Here is a 12,428-nt window from a genome sequence, read left to right as displayed (position 1 = left end):
TCGTTCAGTGAGGCATGGTGTTGTTCAGTGCGGCATGGTGTTGTTTAGTGCGGCATGGTGTTGTTCAGTGCGGGATGGTGTTGTTCAGTGTGGCATGGTGTTCAGTGCGGCATGGTGTTGTTCAGTGCGGTATCGTGTTGTTCAGTGCGGTATCGTGTTTCTCAGTGCGGTATCGTGTTGTTCAGTGCAGTATCGTTGTGTTGTTCGTATTGTGTTTAACACTTAGCCTCTAACACTTAGCCTCTAACACTTAGCCTCTAGCATCTAGAAGGTAAATAAATAGGAAGGAAGGACTCACCGGTGACGTCTTCGCCCACGTCCAAGCGTTGTACTTTGTATTTTCATCCTTCTGACAGTGGAAAACATAGCCAACAAACACCGTGGAACCTAAACGAATGAAAGAAAACTATCATTTGGCCACAACCAACATTCACAGATACAACACAATGTGACGTGCGGGGTTGAGGTTAAAGGTTGAGTGAAGGGCCCTCGTTTTAAACTACTTTTTTGAAAAGGATTGGGAACAAGTAAGACGTATTTAATTTATTTAATGGGAAGTAGTAAGAGCTATTGAATTTAATCTATGTATTATATTCTATTGTATTGTATTCTGTTGTATTCTTTTGGATTGTATTCACACTAACCCCACTAAAACTTCAGCCCACAAAAACTCGCCTCTGGCGCCTAGCCTCTGGCACTTAGCCTCTAACACTTAGCCTTTAACACTTAGCCTTTAACACTTAGCCTTTAACACTTAGCCTAGAAGGTGAATAAATAGGGTTAAAGGTTGAGTGAAGGGACCTCGTTTTAAACTACTTTTTTGTAAAGGAGTGGGAACAAGTAAGACGTATTTAATTTATTTAATGGGAAGTAGTAAGACTTATTAAATTTATTTAATCTACTTTTCTTCCCAGGCAAAATTTGATGTGCTGCAATTCCAAATTTCCAAAGTGAATGAAGGAATGAAGTCCTTTAAATTATGATTTTGTATAAATACTAGGCATTAACACAAAATCGACGGCACAAAATGGGCAGACTTTACTTGTTTGAAAAGGACTGGTTACAAGACAGACTTTTTTAATTTATTTAATGGGAAGAAGACTTATTTAGTTTAATTGATCTATTTTTGTTCCCTGGCAAAATTCGATTTGCTGCAATTCCAAATTTCCAAAGTGAATGAAGGAAAGAAGTCGTTTAAATTATGATTTTGTTTAAATACTAGGCATAGACACAAAATCTACGGCACAAAATGGGCAGACTTTACTTGTTTGAAGAGGACTGGTTACAAGACAGACTTTTCTGATTTATTTAATGGGAAGAAGACTTATTTAGTTTATTTAATCTATTTTTGTTCCCTGGCAAAATTGGATTTGCTGAAATTGTATTTTGCCAAATCTTGCCTTGAGACCTGATAGGAAGTATTAAACGCTTAGTTAAATCAATACAAGTTGGTAATAAGAGCGAGTAATGTTGGTTGAACCGATGAATGAAGGTTGAAAGCAATTTAAATTATGACTTTGTATAAATACTAGATATTAACAGAACATCTACTGCGCGAAATGGGCAGAGTTTACTTGTTTGAGAAGGAGTGGCTTATTCAAAACTAAGATTTATTTAATCTGTTTGTTCCCAGGCAAAATTGGATGTGATGCAATTCCAAATTTCACCACATGATGGTGCCCAATTTTGACTTCATAGGACATATTAAACACTTAGCTTGTTATTATGTTCAAGGTAATCAGATTTGTTTATTATTCTAATGGCCTCTTCAAAACTATTCTGGATTACTACTTTGGATCTATTCTACATTACTTGGCAACAACATACTCTGTAACAGATTAGGCAGTATAATCATATCTGTTAACTTGAGAGTGCCCACACTCAATCTACTTATCGTGATGTGTTAAATCAATTACTGTTAGACATTATTTGTCTGATAATCTACCAAATCTTTGAATTGAAGAATTTGTGATTTAATTAATAGCTTGTTGTTATGTTAAGGGTAATCAGACTTGTATATAATTCTAATGGCCTTCTTTTGAAAACTATTCTGAATTACAACTTTGGATCTTATATTACTTTGCAACAATCTACTCCGTGACAGATTAGGCAGTATAATCACATATGTTAACTTCAGTGCCCACACTGTATTTATTTATGGTTATTTGTTAAATCAAGTACTGTTAGACATGAAATAGGAAGTGTTTAACATAAATGTTATGGCTACTCACCATTGTAGCTCGCTCCTGGTCAATGATACGAGCCTCTTCTTGCAGTGGAAAACTTGCAGCCAACAAACACCGTGGAACCTAAAGGAATGAAATTAAACATTAACATTTCGCCTCGACCAATTTTCACACGTACAACGCAACGCGGCTACACTTCTGCTATTACAAACGTAAATCTCCTTAAACACAATGAGTGTTATTTACCGTGTACGCTCTAGACGGTCCAGTTGCAAGCAGAAAATAAAGATATTTCTGTTGATAATCGTCGCTGCTCAGTGGCTCACGGCCATCGCGCCAACAGATTTGAATTTTGGCGGAGGTTCGGGCAATTACGTCATATCCACGGCACATGACTGCGACGTAATACCCGCTTATCTGAAACGGCAGTTAAAAGTAGAGTTACATCAAGTTTTCTTGGAACCTAAACGAATGAAAGAAAACTATCATTTGGCCACAACCAACATTCACAGATACAACACAACGTGCGGGGTTGAGGTTAAAGATTGAGTGAAGGGCCCTCGTTTTAAACTACTGTTTTGAAAAGGAGTGGGAACAAGTAAGACGTATTTAATTTATTTAATGGGAAGTAGTAAGACTTATTAAATTTATTTAATCTACTTTTCTTCCCAGGCAAAATTTGATGTGCTGCAATTCCAAATTTCCAAAGTGAATGAAGGAATGAAGTCCTTTAAATTATGATTTTGTATAAATACTAGGCATTAACACAAAATCGACGGCACAAAATGGGCAGACTTTACTTGTTTGAAAAGGACTGGTTACAAGACAGACTTTTTTAATTTATTTAATGGGAAGAAGACTTATTTAGTTTAATTGATCTATTTTTGTTCCCTGCCAAAATTCGATTTGCTGCAATTCCAAATTTCCAAAGTGAATGAAGGAAAGAAGTCGTTTAAATTATGATTTTGTTTAAATACTAGGCATAGACACAAAATCTACAGCACAAAATGGGCAGACTTTACTTGTTTGAAGAGGACTGGTTACAAGACAGACTTTTCTGATTTATTTAATGGGAAGAGGACTTATTTAGTTTATTTAATCTATTTTTGTTCCCTGGCAAAATTGGATTTGCTGAAATTGTATTTTGCCAAATCTCGATTTGAGACCTGATAGGAAGTATTAAACGCTTAGTTAAATCAATACAAGTTGGTAATAAGAGCGAGTAATGTTGGTTGAACCGATGAATGAAGGTTGAAAGCAATTTAAATTATGACTTTGTATAAATACTAGATATTAACAGAACATCTACTGCGCAAAATGGGCAGAGTTTACTTGTTTGAGAAGGAGTGGCTTATTCAAAACTAAGATTTATGTAATCTGTTTGTTCCCAGGCAAAATTGGATGTGATGCAATTCCAAATTTCACCACATAATGGTGCCCAATTTTGACTTCATAGGACATATTAAACACTTAGCTTGTTATTATGTTCAAGGTAATCAGATTTGTTTATCATTCTAATGGCCTCTTCAAAACTATTCTGGATTACTACTTTGGATCTATTCTACATTACTTGGCAACAACATACTCTGTAACAGATTAGGCAGTATAATCACATATGTTAACTTGAGAGTGCCCACACTCAATCTACTTATCGTGATGTGTTAAATCAATTACTGTTAGACATTATTTGTCTGATAATCTACCAAATCTTTGAATTGAAGAATTTGTGATTTAATTAATAGCTTGTTCAGGGTAATCAGACTTGTATATAATTCTAATGGCCTTCTTTTGAAAACTATTCTGAATTACAACTTTGGATCTTATATTACTTTGCAACAATCTACTCCGTGACAGATTAGGCAGTATAATCACATATGTTAACTTCAGTGCCCACACTGTATTTATTTATGGTTATTTGTTAAATCAAGTACTGTTAGACATGAAATAGGAAGTGTTTAACATAAATGTTATGGCTACTCACCATTGTAGCTCGCTCCTGGTCAATGATACGAGCCTCTTCTTGCAGTGGAAAACTTGCAGCCAACAAACACCGTGGAACCTAAAGGAATGAAATTAAACATTAACATTTCGCCTCGACCAATTTTCACACGTACAACGCAACGCGGCTACACTTCTGCTATTACAAACGTAAATCTCCTTAAACACAATGAGTGTTACTTACCGTGTACGCTCTAGACGGTCCAGTTGCAAGCAGAAAATAAAGATATTTCTGTTGATAATCGTCGCTGCTCAGTGGCTCACGGCCATCGCGCCAACAGATTTGAATTTTGGCGGAGGTTCGGGCAATTACGTCATATCCGCGGCATTTGACTGCGACGTAATACCCGCTTATCTGAAACGGCAGTTAAAAGTAGAGTTACATCAAGTTTTCTTGGAACCTAAACGAATGAAAGAAAACTATCATCTGGCCACAACCAACATTCACAGATACAACACAACGTGCGGGGTTGAGGTTAAAGATTGAGTGAAGGGCCCTCGTTTTAAACTACTGTTTTGAAAAGGAGTGGGAACAAGTAAGACGTATTTAATTTATTTAATGGGAAGTAGTAAGACTTATTAAATTTATTTAATCTACTTTTCTTCCCAGGCAAAATTTGATGTGCTGCAATTCCAAATTTCCAAAGTGAATGAAGGAATGAAGTCCTTTAAATTATGATTTTGTATAAATACTAGGCATTAACACAAAATCGACGGCACAAAATGGGCAGACTTTACTTGTTTGAAAAGGACTGGTTACAAGACAGACTTTTTTAATTTATTTAATGGGAAGAAGACTTATTTAGTTTAATTGATCTATTTTTGTTCCCTGCCAAAATTCGATTTGCTGCAATTCCAAATTTCCAAAGTGAATGAAGGAAAGAAGTCGTTTAAATTATGATTTTGTTTAAATACTAGGCATAGACACAAAATCTACGGCACAAAATGGGCAGACTTTACTTGTTTGAAGAGGACTGGTTACAAGACAGACTTTTCTGATTTATTTAATGGGAAGAGGACTTATTTAGTTTATTTAATCTATTTTTGTTCCCTGGCAAAATTGGATTTGCTGAAATTGTATTTTGCCAAATCTCGATTTGAGACCTGATAGGAAGTATTAAACGCTTAGTTAAATCAATACAAGTTGGTAATAAGAGCGAGTAATGTTGGTTGAACCGATGAATGAAGGTTGAAAGCAATTTAAATTATGACTTTGTATAAATACTAGATATTAACAGAACATCTACTGCGCAAAATGGGCAGAGTTTACTTGTTTGAGAAGGAGTGGCTTATTCAAAACTAAGATTTATGTAATCTGTTTGTTCCCAGGCAAAATTGGATGTGATGCAATTCCAAATTTCACCACATGATGGTGCCCAATTTTGACTTCATAGGACATATTAAACACTTAGCTTGTTATTATGTTCAAGGTAATCAGATTTGTTTATCATTCTAATGGCCTCTTCAAAACTATTCTGGATTACTACTTTGGATCTATTCTACATTACTTGGCAACAACATACTCTGTAACAGATTAGGCAGTATAATCACATATGTTAACTTGAGAGTGCCCACACTCAATCTACTTATCGTGATGTGTTAAATCAATTACTGTTAGACATTATTTGTCTGATAATCTACCAAATCTTTGAATTGAAGAATTTGTGATTTAATTAATAGCTTGTTCAGGGTAATCAGACTTGTATATAATTCTAATGGCCTTCTTTTGAAAACTATTCTGAATTACAACTTTGGATCTTATATTACTTTGCAACAATCTACTCGGTGACAGATTAGGCAGTATAATCACATATGTTAACTTCAGTGCCCACACTGTATTTATTTATGGTTATTTGTTAAATCAAGTACTGTTAGACATGAAATAGGAAGTGTTTAACATAAATGTTATGGCTACTCACCATTGTAGCTCGCTCCTGGTCAATGATATGAGCCTCTTCTTGCAGTGGAAAACTTGCAGCCAACAAACACCGTGGAACCTAAAGGAATGAAATTAAACATTAACATTTCGCCCGGACCAACATTCACACGTACAACGCAACGCGGCTACACTTCTGCTATTACAAACGTAAATCTCCTTAAACACAACGAGTGTTACTTACCGTGTACGCTCTAGGCAAAATTGGATGTGATGCAATTCCAAATCTATCTGAAACGGCAGTTAAAAGTAGAGTTACATCAAGTTTTCTTTTTTAATCAACACAATCATTTACAACCGTTGACCAGAAAGAATCGTCGAAATTCGACGTCCCCCACAAACGCCACGCTCACTCGCTTTTCAGGGCAACAAAAGTACTTCTTTTTAAAAACGATGAGTTGTACTTACCGTGTACGCTCTGGACGGTCCAGTTGCAAGCAGAAAATAAAAATATTTCTCTTGTTAGTCGTATGTTACCATCCGCTGTGTCTTTGTCAACATCGCCGCCATTTTCCTACTTCCTGCTGCGAGCCACGCCCACGGATTTAAATTTGGGCGGAAGCTCTTTCCATTGGCGTCGTTTTCGCGTATAGCAAATCCGATTGGTTGGGAAGGGGGCACGGTTATGCAGCCGAGGGGTCCTGTGATCGGTGGGATGTAAAGTAGGCGTCGACGTCACGTCCGCGTCACGTGACCACGACGTGGCAGACGTCAAATAGCAACCGCTGTTTTGTTTAGTAGACTTACAGTTGTTATGCATTGACATAATGGCGCACACACCAAATAGATTTAAATAAATTAAATAATTCTTCTGCCCACTCTCTTTTAAACAAGTTAACTCTCCCCGCGGATTTGAATTCCGGCGAAAGTTACGCCCATCGACGTCACGTATGTCACGTGACCACGACGTGGCAGATGTCATATAGCAACCGCTGTTTTGTTTAGTAGATTTACAGTTGTTATGCATTGGCATAATGGTGTGCACTCAAAATAGATTTAAATAAATTAAATATTTCTTCTGCCTACTCCCTTTTAAACAAGTTAACTCTGCCCACGTCCATTGACGTCTTGTCTGCGTCACGTGACCACGACGTAGCGACGTCATATAGTAACCGCTGTTTTGACCAGTAGACTTAGTTATTATGCGTTGACATAATGGCGCACTGGTTAGCATGGCCACCTCTTAAGCATGATGATGCGGGTTCGACGCCTGATCAATGTTAGCATGGAGTGAGCTGAAGTGCATGGCGCTGAAGATTTGAATCTTTGAAATGCGCTGAGGTCTGACATATCAGGCAGAATGGTTTGCCATCACGTTCAACAAAAAATAGAAACTTTCCCACTCTGATTAAAACGTCCTGTGTTCATCTACGTATTTTCGTTTTGCTGTGCATCTTTTCCCTGCCATTTCGAGAGCCCAATTGACACTCATAGTTTAAAGAAATGTGTTTGCCCATCCTACTTTGTGGAATTTCACCACATGCGCTTTTGACCAAAATACCAAATTGAACTCAAGTGAAGCCAACACGCACAACCCCCCCCCCCCCCCCCCCCCACACACACACACACACACAAATGTTGATATGAACATAAAAGAGCCGCATGCGGTTCGGGAGTTGCGGCTTGGCCAAACCTGTACTATACAACTTTATTTGTATAAAATTTTCACAACAGCTGTCACACAAACAAAGCGGGAAAAACCGAAGACGTGCGTGTTCCGCCCACGCTGGATTTATTTGCACCTTTGAAAAGACACCGTATTGCCGCAGATGTGGCAAAGAGTACTTTTGGGCATCTGAGACGGAAGGATGTCCAAAGCATCACGTCACCTGCTCTGGTAGGCATGGTGGTGGGACGTTGAGGTCAACCGCTTTGGGGTTGGCTGACTCTTTGATCGCAGGATGCCACACACTTGAAGACAGAAGCAGAAAAGCAGAGCTAAATGCAAAATGTACTCACCGGTGACTCCAATTTTTTTCCCCCCTGAAGAAACAGCTGGACGGGTGGCCCCGGCTGGCCAGTGGGACTCTTGTTATTCTGACCCTTTTTAGTGCGCGTTTGGGGCAACAACCGTTTTTTGTGGCGCTCTCTTCTGGTTCAAAAGTGCCCTGCATGTGAATTTGCTTTTCCTGCCTTCTGATTGGATGAGCGCCGGTGTGACGCGGTGCCTCTGTCACCGTGGCGGGGGGTATACGTTGGCATCGGAGCGTCTGCCAACGTCTGAGACCGGCTGGCAGTGTATCGGAGGTGTCGAGTGCGGTGCCGCTGGAGCTCACTCACCAGCTGGTGTTAGGGCCACAGAATGAAGGCCAAGGAGAAGAATAGAAAGAGAAACAGAAACTTCTCCTCCAATTGTTTGATTTGTCTCTTCTGAGCTTCGATGAATTCTTTCAGCTCTTTGTTCCTCTAGGACGGACAAATGGAAAGTGGCATTCAAAAGCCAGTAAGCGTGCAAGTAAGTGCCGGGCTGGCTTTGGGCCCTTACCTGTTGCGCGCTGTGCAGCAGATCCATTCTCTCTTGGAGGATGCAAGCGTCGCGCTCCCTCAACTCGCACATCAGGGCTCGCTTCCATTGGTCCACGGCGCTCCTAAGCTCTTCTCTCTGATCCGCCGTCAGCACGTCATTCACGCCAGCGTGGCTGGCTTTTTCGCCGTCCGTGGCGGGGCAGTCCCGCTGCGGTAGCGCCTCGTACAACATGGCCTCCAGCTCCAGGATCCTCTGGGCCGCAATCCTCGTCCATCAGTGGTCCGGCGGGAGATTTGAGGGCGGCTTACCTTATGAGCCTGGTCCATGGAACACTTCCTGAAGTCCAACTCTTCATCCAGGTAGCCCTTCTGCTTGCAGAACATATCCTAGCACAGCTCAAGGTCAGAATTGTTGGGGCACATTGCCGGAGTTCCCCTTGGCTGATGTCGCGTGTCTGTCTACCTTCTCACTTTCAATGTCCAACATCTTCTGTTGAAGTGCTGACTTGGTCACTTTGATGTATTCTAACCACTGAGGAAAGGCTGCTGTCACATAAGCAGAATGCGAGAGCGTGCGTGGACGTGCGCGTTACCTTCTCGGCTAGGGTGAGAAGGGTCCTGGCGTGAATCACGACCACCTGCTCCTCGTTGGTGAGATTCTGCAAGAGCCCAAAGGCACAGCGTCAACAAGCTTCTTTCAGCGCAAAGCCTTCCAAAAGTCACATTTGAGCCGCCGAGTCTCGTGGAGTGCGAACATAAGGAGTTCGACATACACTTACGGCGTTATAGCCCAGGATGTCCAGCTTCTTCATCAGATCACTGATGACGATGTCCGGGGGAAAGGCGCAAGGAGCAATGTAAGGTGTTCTGGGACCTCGGGTTAAGGTTAGGGTTGCGAGGGACGCCTTACGTACGCTCACGCCCTCGGCCTCGCAGTAGATCTGCAAAGGGCTGAGGCCGTCTGGGAAACGGACTTGCAGAAACTTCAAGACGGGGGAGCGCCACTCCCTCTCCTGAAAGGCAGAGGCATGCATCCGTCCGTCCGTCCGTCCGTCCGTCCGTCCGTCACATCTCTGGCCTCAACACGCTTGTGCGAGTCTTCCCACCTCCAGCTCCAGGATGCGGAACTCAAGCAGTTCGTTTTGGTCTCGGATATCCTGGATGTGCTCTTTCAGACGCGCTTCTTCCGCCTCCATCCGCCTGACCTGAAAAGACAGTCAGACCTCATCTGCGGGGCTTCCCGACAGGTGTGACGCCAAGCGACTCCGCCCAGCGCCTTTCTTTCCGTCACCTTTTCGGCCAACTGCTGATTGCTCTGACGCAGCAGCTGCTTCTCCTCCACCCACTTGACATTCTAGAAGAGACAAACGCGTGGACAGCTTTGGAATGTTGTGTCATTTTCATCCACAAATTCTTTGGTTGACTGGAAAATGACATTTGCTTTTCTCCGCATTTTCCCAGCCACGTTCGGGGGGGGGGGGGGGGGGGGTTGGTCCAGTAATGCCAGACGGATGAGTGACTGAAGAATGTAGCTATTTTGTCTGAGAAAAAGGTGTGCTCATTGATGAGCTTACCTGTCCTTGTTGCTTCAGCGCTGACTCCAGATCTGCTACTCTGCTTTGATAGTGACCCATTTCTACCATCAGCTTTTCTCTGGTCTGAAAGGAGGAGGAGGGAGGCTCCTCCTCCTCCTTTCAGACCAGAGAACACCCGAGGCTGGGTGAGAACGGGGAGGCTGCGACCCGGCCGGGGGTTGCGGGAAGGGGCGCCACCTTGATCTCCTTCTCGGCGTCGTAGTCCCCTTTCGCTGGTCTGGGCTAGCAGAGCGTAGGCTCGTTGCAGCGCTTGATATTCTTGCGTCAGCTGGCGGTAGCGAAGCTCCGCCTCTTCATGCACACACCAATGCAACACAGCACTAGTACCAGAATCAGTCAGACCGGCGACAAAGCACCCGCGACGCAAAGACGAGTCCGATTCCAGGCTGAAGAGGAATGTTTGGTGCCAATACGCTGGCAGAAATGGCGGGCTACCTCTTCGGGTTCCGTGTCGGGGGTTCTGTCGGTGTGAAAAGACAAGGACGATCCGTCCGAGTCCACCAACACGTCTTCGTCGTAGCCGTAAAATGTTTCGATGACCTGCGGGCGCGGAAGCAAACATCTCTCTGAACAAACTGAAGCGACACCTCACGATGAATCGACGAGAGGAACGATAGCGAGAAAAAGGCCATTTCATCTTGCGCAACACCAAGCAGCCGCAAACAAACAGACTCACCTTGCAGGACCTCACGCTTTGTTCCTCCTCAGAGATTCTCGACGTCGGTATCGTAGCATCAAATCTCTCTCCTGTCGACACAAATAATCCGCCTTTGAGATTCTTTGGATGCAAAGGGAACGAACGGCTCCGGCGCAGAAACAAACGCGACTCACAATGACATTTCTGACATGAGCTCCTGTCTCCAGAGCCTGAAAAACACGTCACCGGCGATGATTGGAGGGACGCTCGTCTTTTCCAAAAGTGACAACTACAGGGTGTGTCAGGGTTTTCCAGATTATCTTTATCGTATCATTGTGTTGCTTTGACTTTGACTGCGACCTGTAATAAATAATATTATTTATCCCTTATTTATCCCTATCGCTTATCCCTTCCTACACAAAGTCGTAAAACACCCCTTGCTATGTTTTGACTAGAGGTCAAGGGCTTCCTCTATTCAATCCACTCTTACACCCACCCTGTTTCTCTTAATTAAAATGCTCGTGCAGGAGCCGAGAGTCAGACTTCATTCGTACAACGGATGGACTCTCCACCTGCAGGTGTCCAAAAGAACTTACTTGTCTCCCGTGTGGTTCTTGCAAAATAAGTTGGAGCGAGCGCAACTCTAACAGGGTGCATTTTGCCACTAGCTGCCTACGGACAATGACGTCGCGCTCGCGGCTCATGGTTGACGGGCTGAGCAGCCGGGCAAGTCCGTCGTTTTCAGCGCACAGCGAGTGGCAAAGGCGCTGACAAAACGGGAGCTTTGAGCTGCTGAAAACGGCAAAACAAGTCTAAAGCGTGTTCAAACGCGTGCGCACAATGCTCCTGCTTGAAAGGTCGGAATTTAAGGGGCCAATTTTTTGGATGGCGGCCGCCGGCCAAGCTTTGGACGGAAAAGGTTTCCTGGCGACAGCGAGCGAGCGCGGCGCTGCCGTACGTGCACCGAGTCGCCTGCCTGAAGACCTTGGACAAGTCGTCGATGATGTGCCGCTGCTCCACAACTTGAAGGAACTCCATTTCACCGTCCTGCTGGCCGCAACCGCGGTCCAGGTCATTGAGCGAACTAGGCCTTCTCTGTGGAACACAAATGCAGTGGACTCTGTTGGCACGCCGCCGTTGTCCGCGTCGACTTACCAAGCTTGCCATCTCCTCGTTCTCCTGGGTGACAAAGCGCACTTTGTTTTCAAGGCGACACAGCACCAGCGAGAGTTCTTCATTCTTCCTGCTCAGGCGTTTGTTTTTGTACAGGAGTGGCAGAAACTGGCTTTCTGTTTCTCTCAGTCGCTTTAGCTGCAAGCATGAAGTGCGGGATGTGAAAGACGCACAACACGCGGGCCAGAACGTATCCATTCCTTTTGCATCGGTTTGAACGGAATCGTGGCTTTGGCTCCCAATAAAAGACATCTACCAGGCAACCGACTCGCCGCGCCGCTCAACTAATAAGCAAGCGCAATGGGTGCCTCGCTGGATGGCGCGCATCAAACGTAGCGCAAACCTTCAAGCGTGCCGTCAATAAATTACCAGTTCATTGCGCTCTTCAGAAAGCAGGGCGTTTCGATCCTCCAGTTTCCTGATGACTGCGCTGAGCT

At 43.3% G+C, this 12,428-nt stretch overlaps 1 long non-coding RNA gene across 1 annotated transcript; it reads right to left on the bottom strand.

The window, feature by feature from the left end:
* Positions 1-10,356: 10,356 nt before the first annotated feature.
* Positions 10,357-11,151, bottom strand: LOC148377808 (uncharacterized). The gene is made up of 4 exons (XR_015856415.1): positions 11,013-11,151; positions 10,858-10,928; positions 10,617-10,721; positions 10,357-10,472 (listed from the first exon to the last, which is right to left on the bottom strand). It is a non-coding gene; the product is annotated as an uncharacterized LOC148377808 (long non-coding RNA).
* Between the last annotated feature and the right edge of the window lie 1,277 nt (positions 11,152-12,428).

This window comes from Syngnathus floridae, unplaced genomic scaffold, assembly GCF_059516105.1.
Source record: "Syngnathus floridae isolate MCC-2025c unplaced genomic scaffold, RoL_Sflo_1.0 HiC_scaffold_86, whole genome shotgun sequence".
Taxonomy (NCBI): Eukaryota; Metazoa; Chordata; class Actinopteri; order Syngnathiformes; family Syngnathidae; genus Syngnathus; species Syngnathus floridae.
This window is presented reverse-complemented; position numbering and strand designations above follow the sequence as displayed.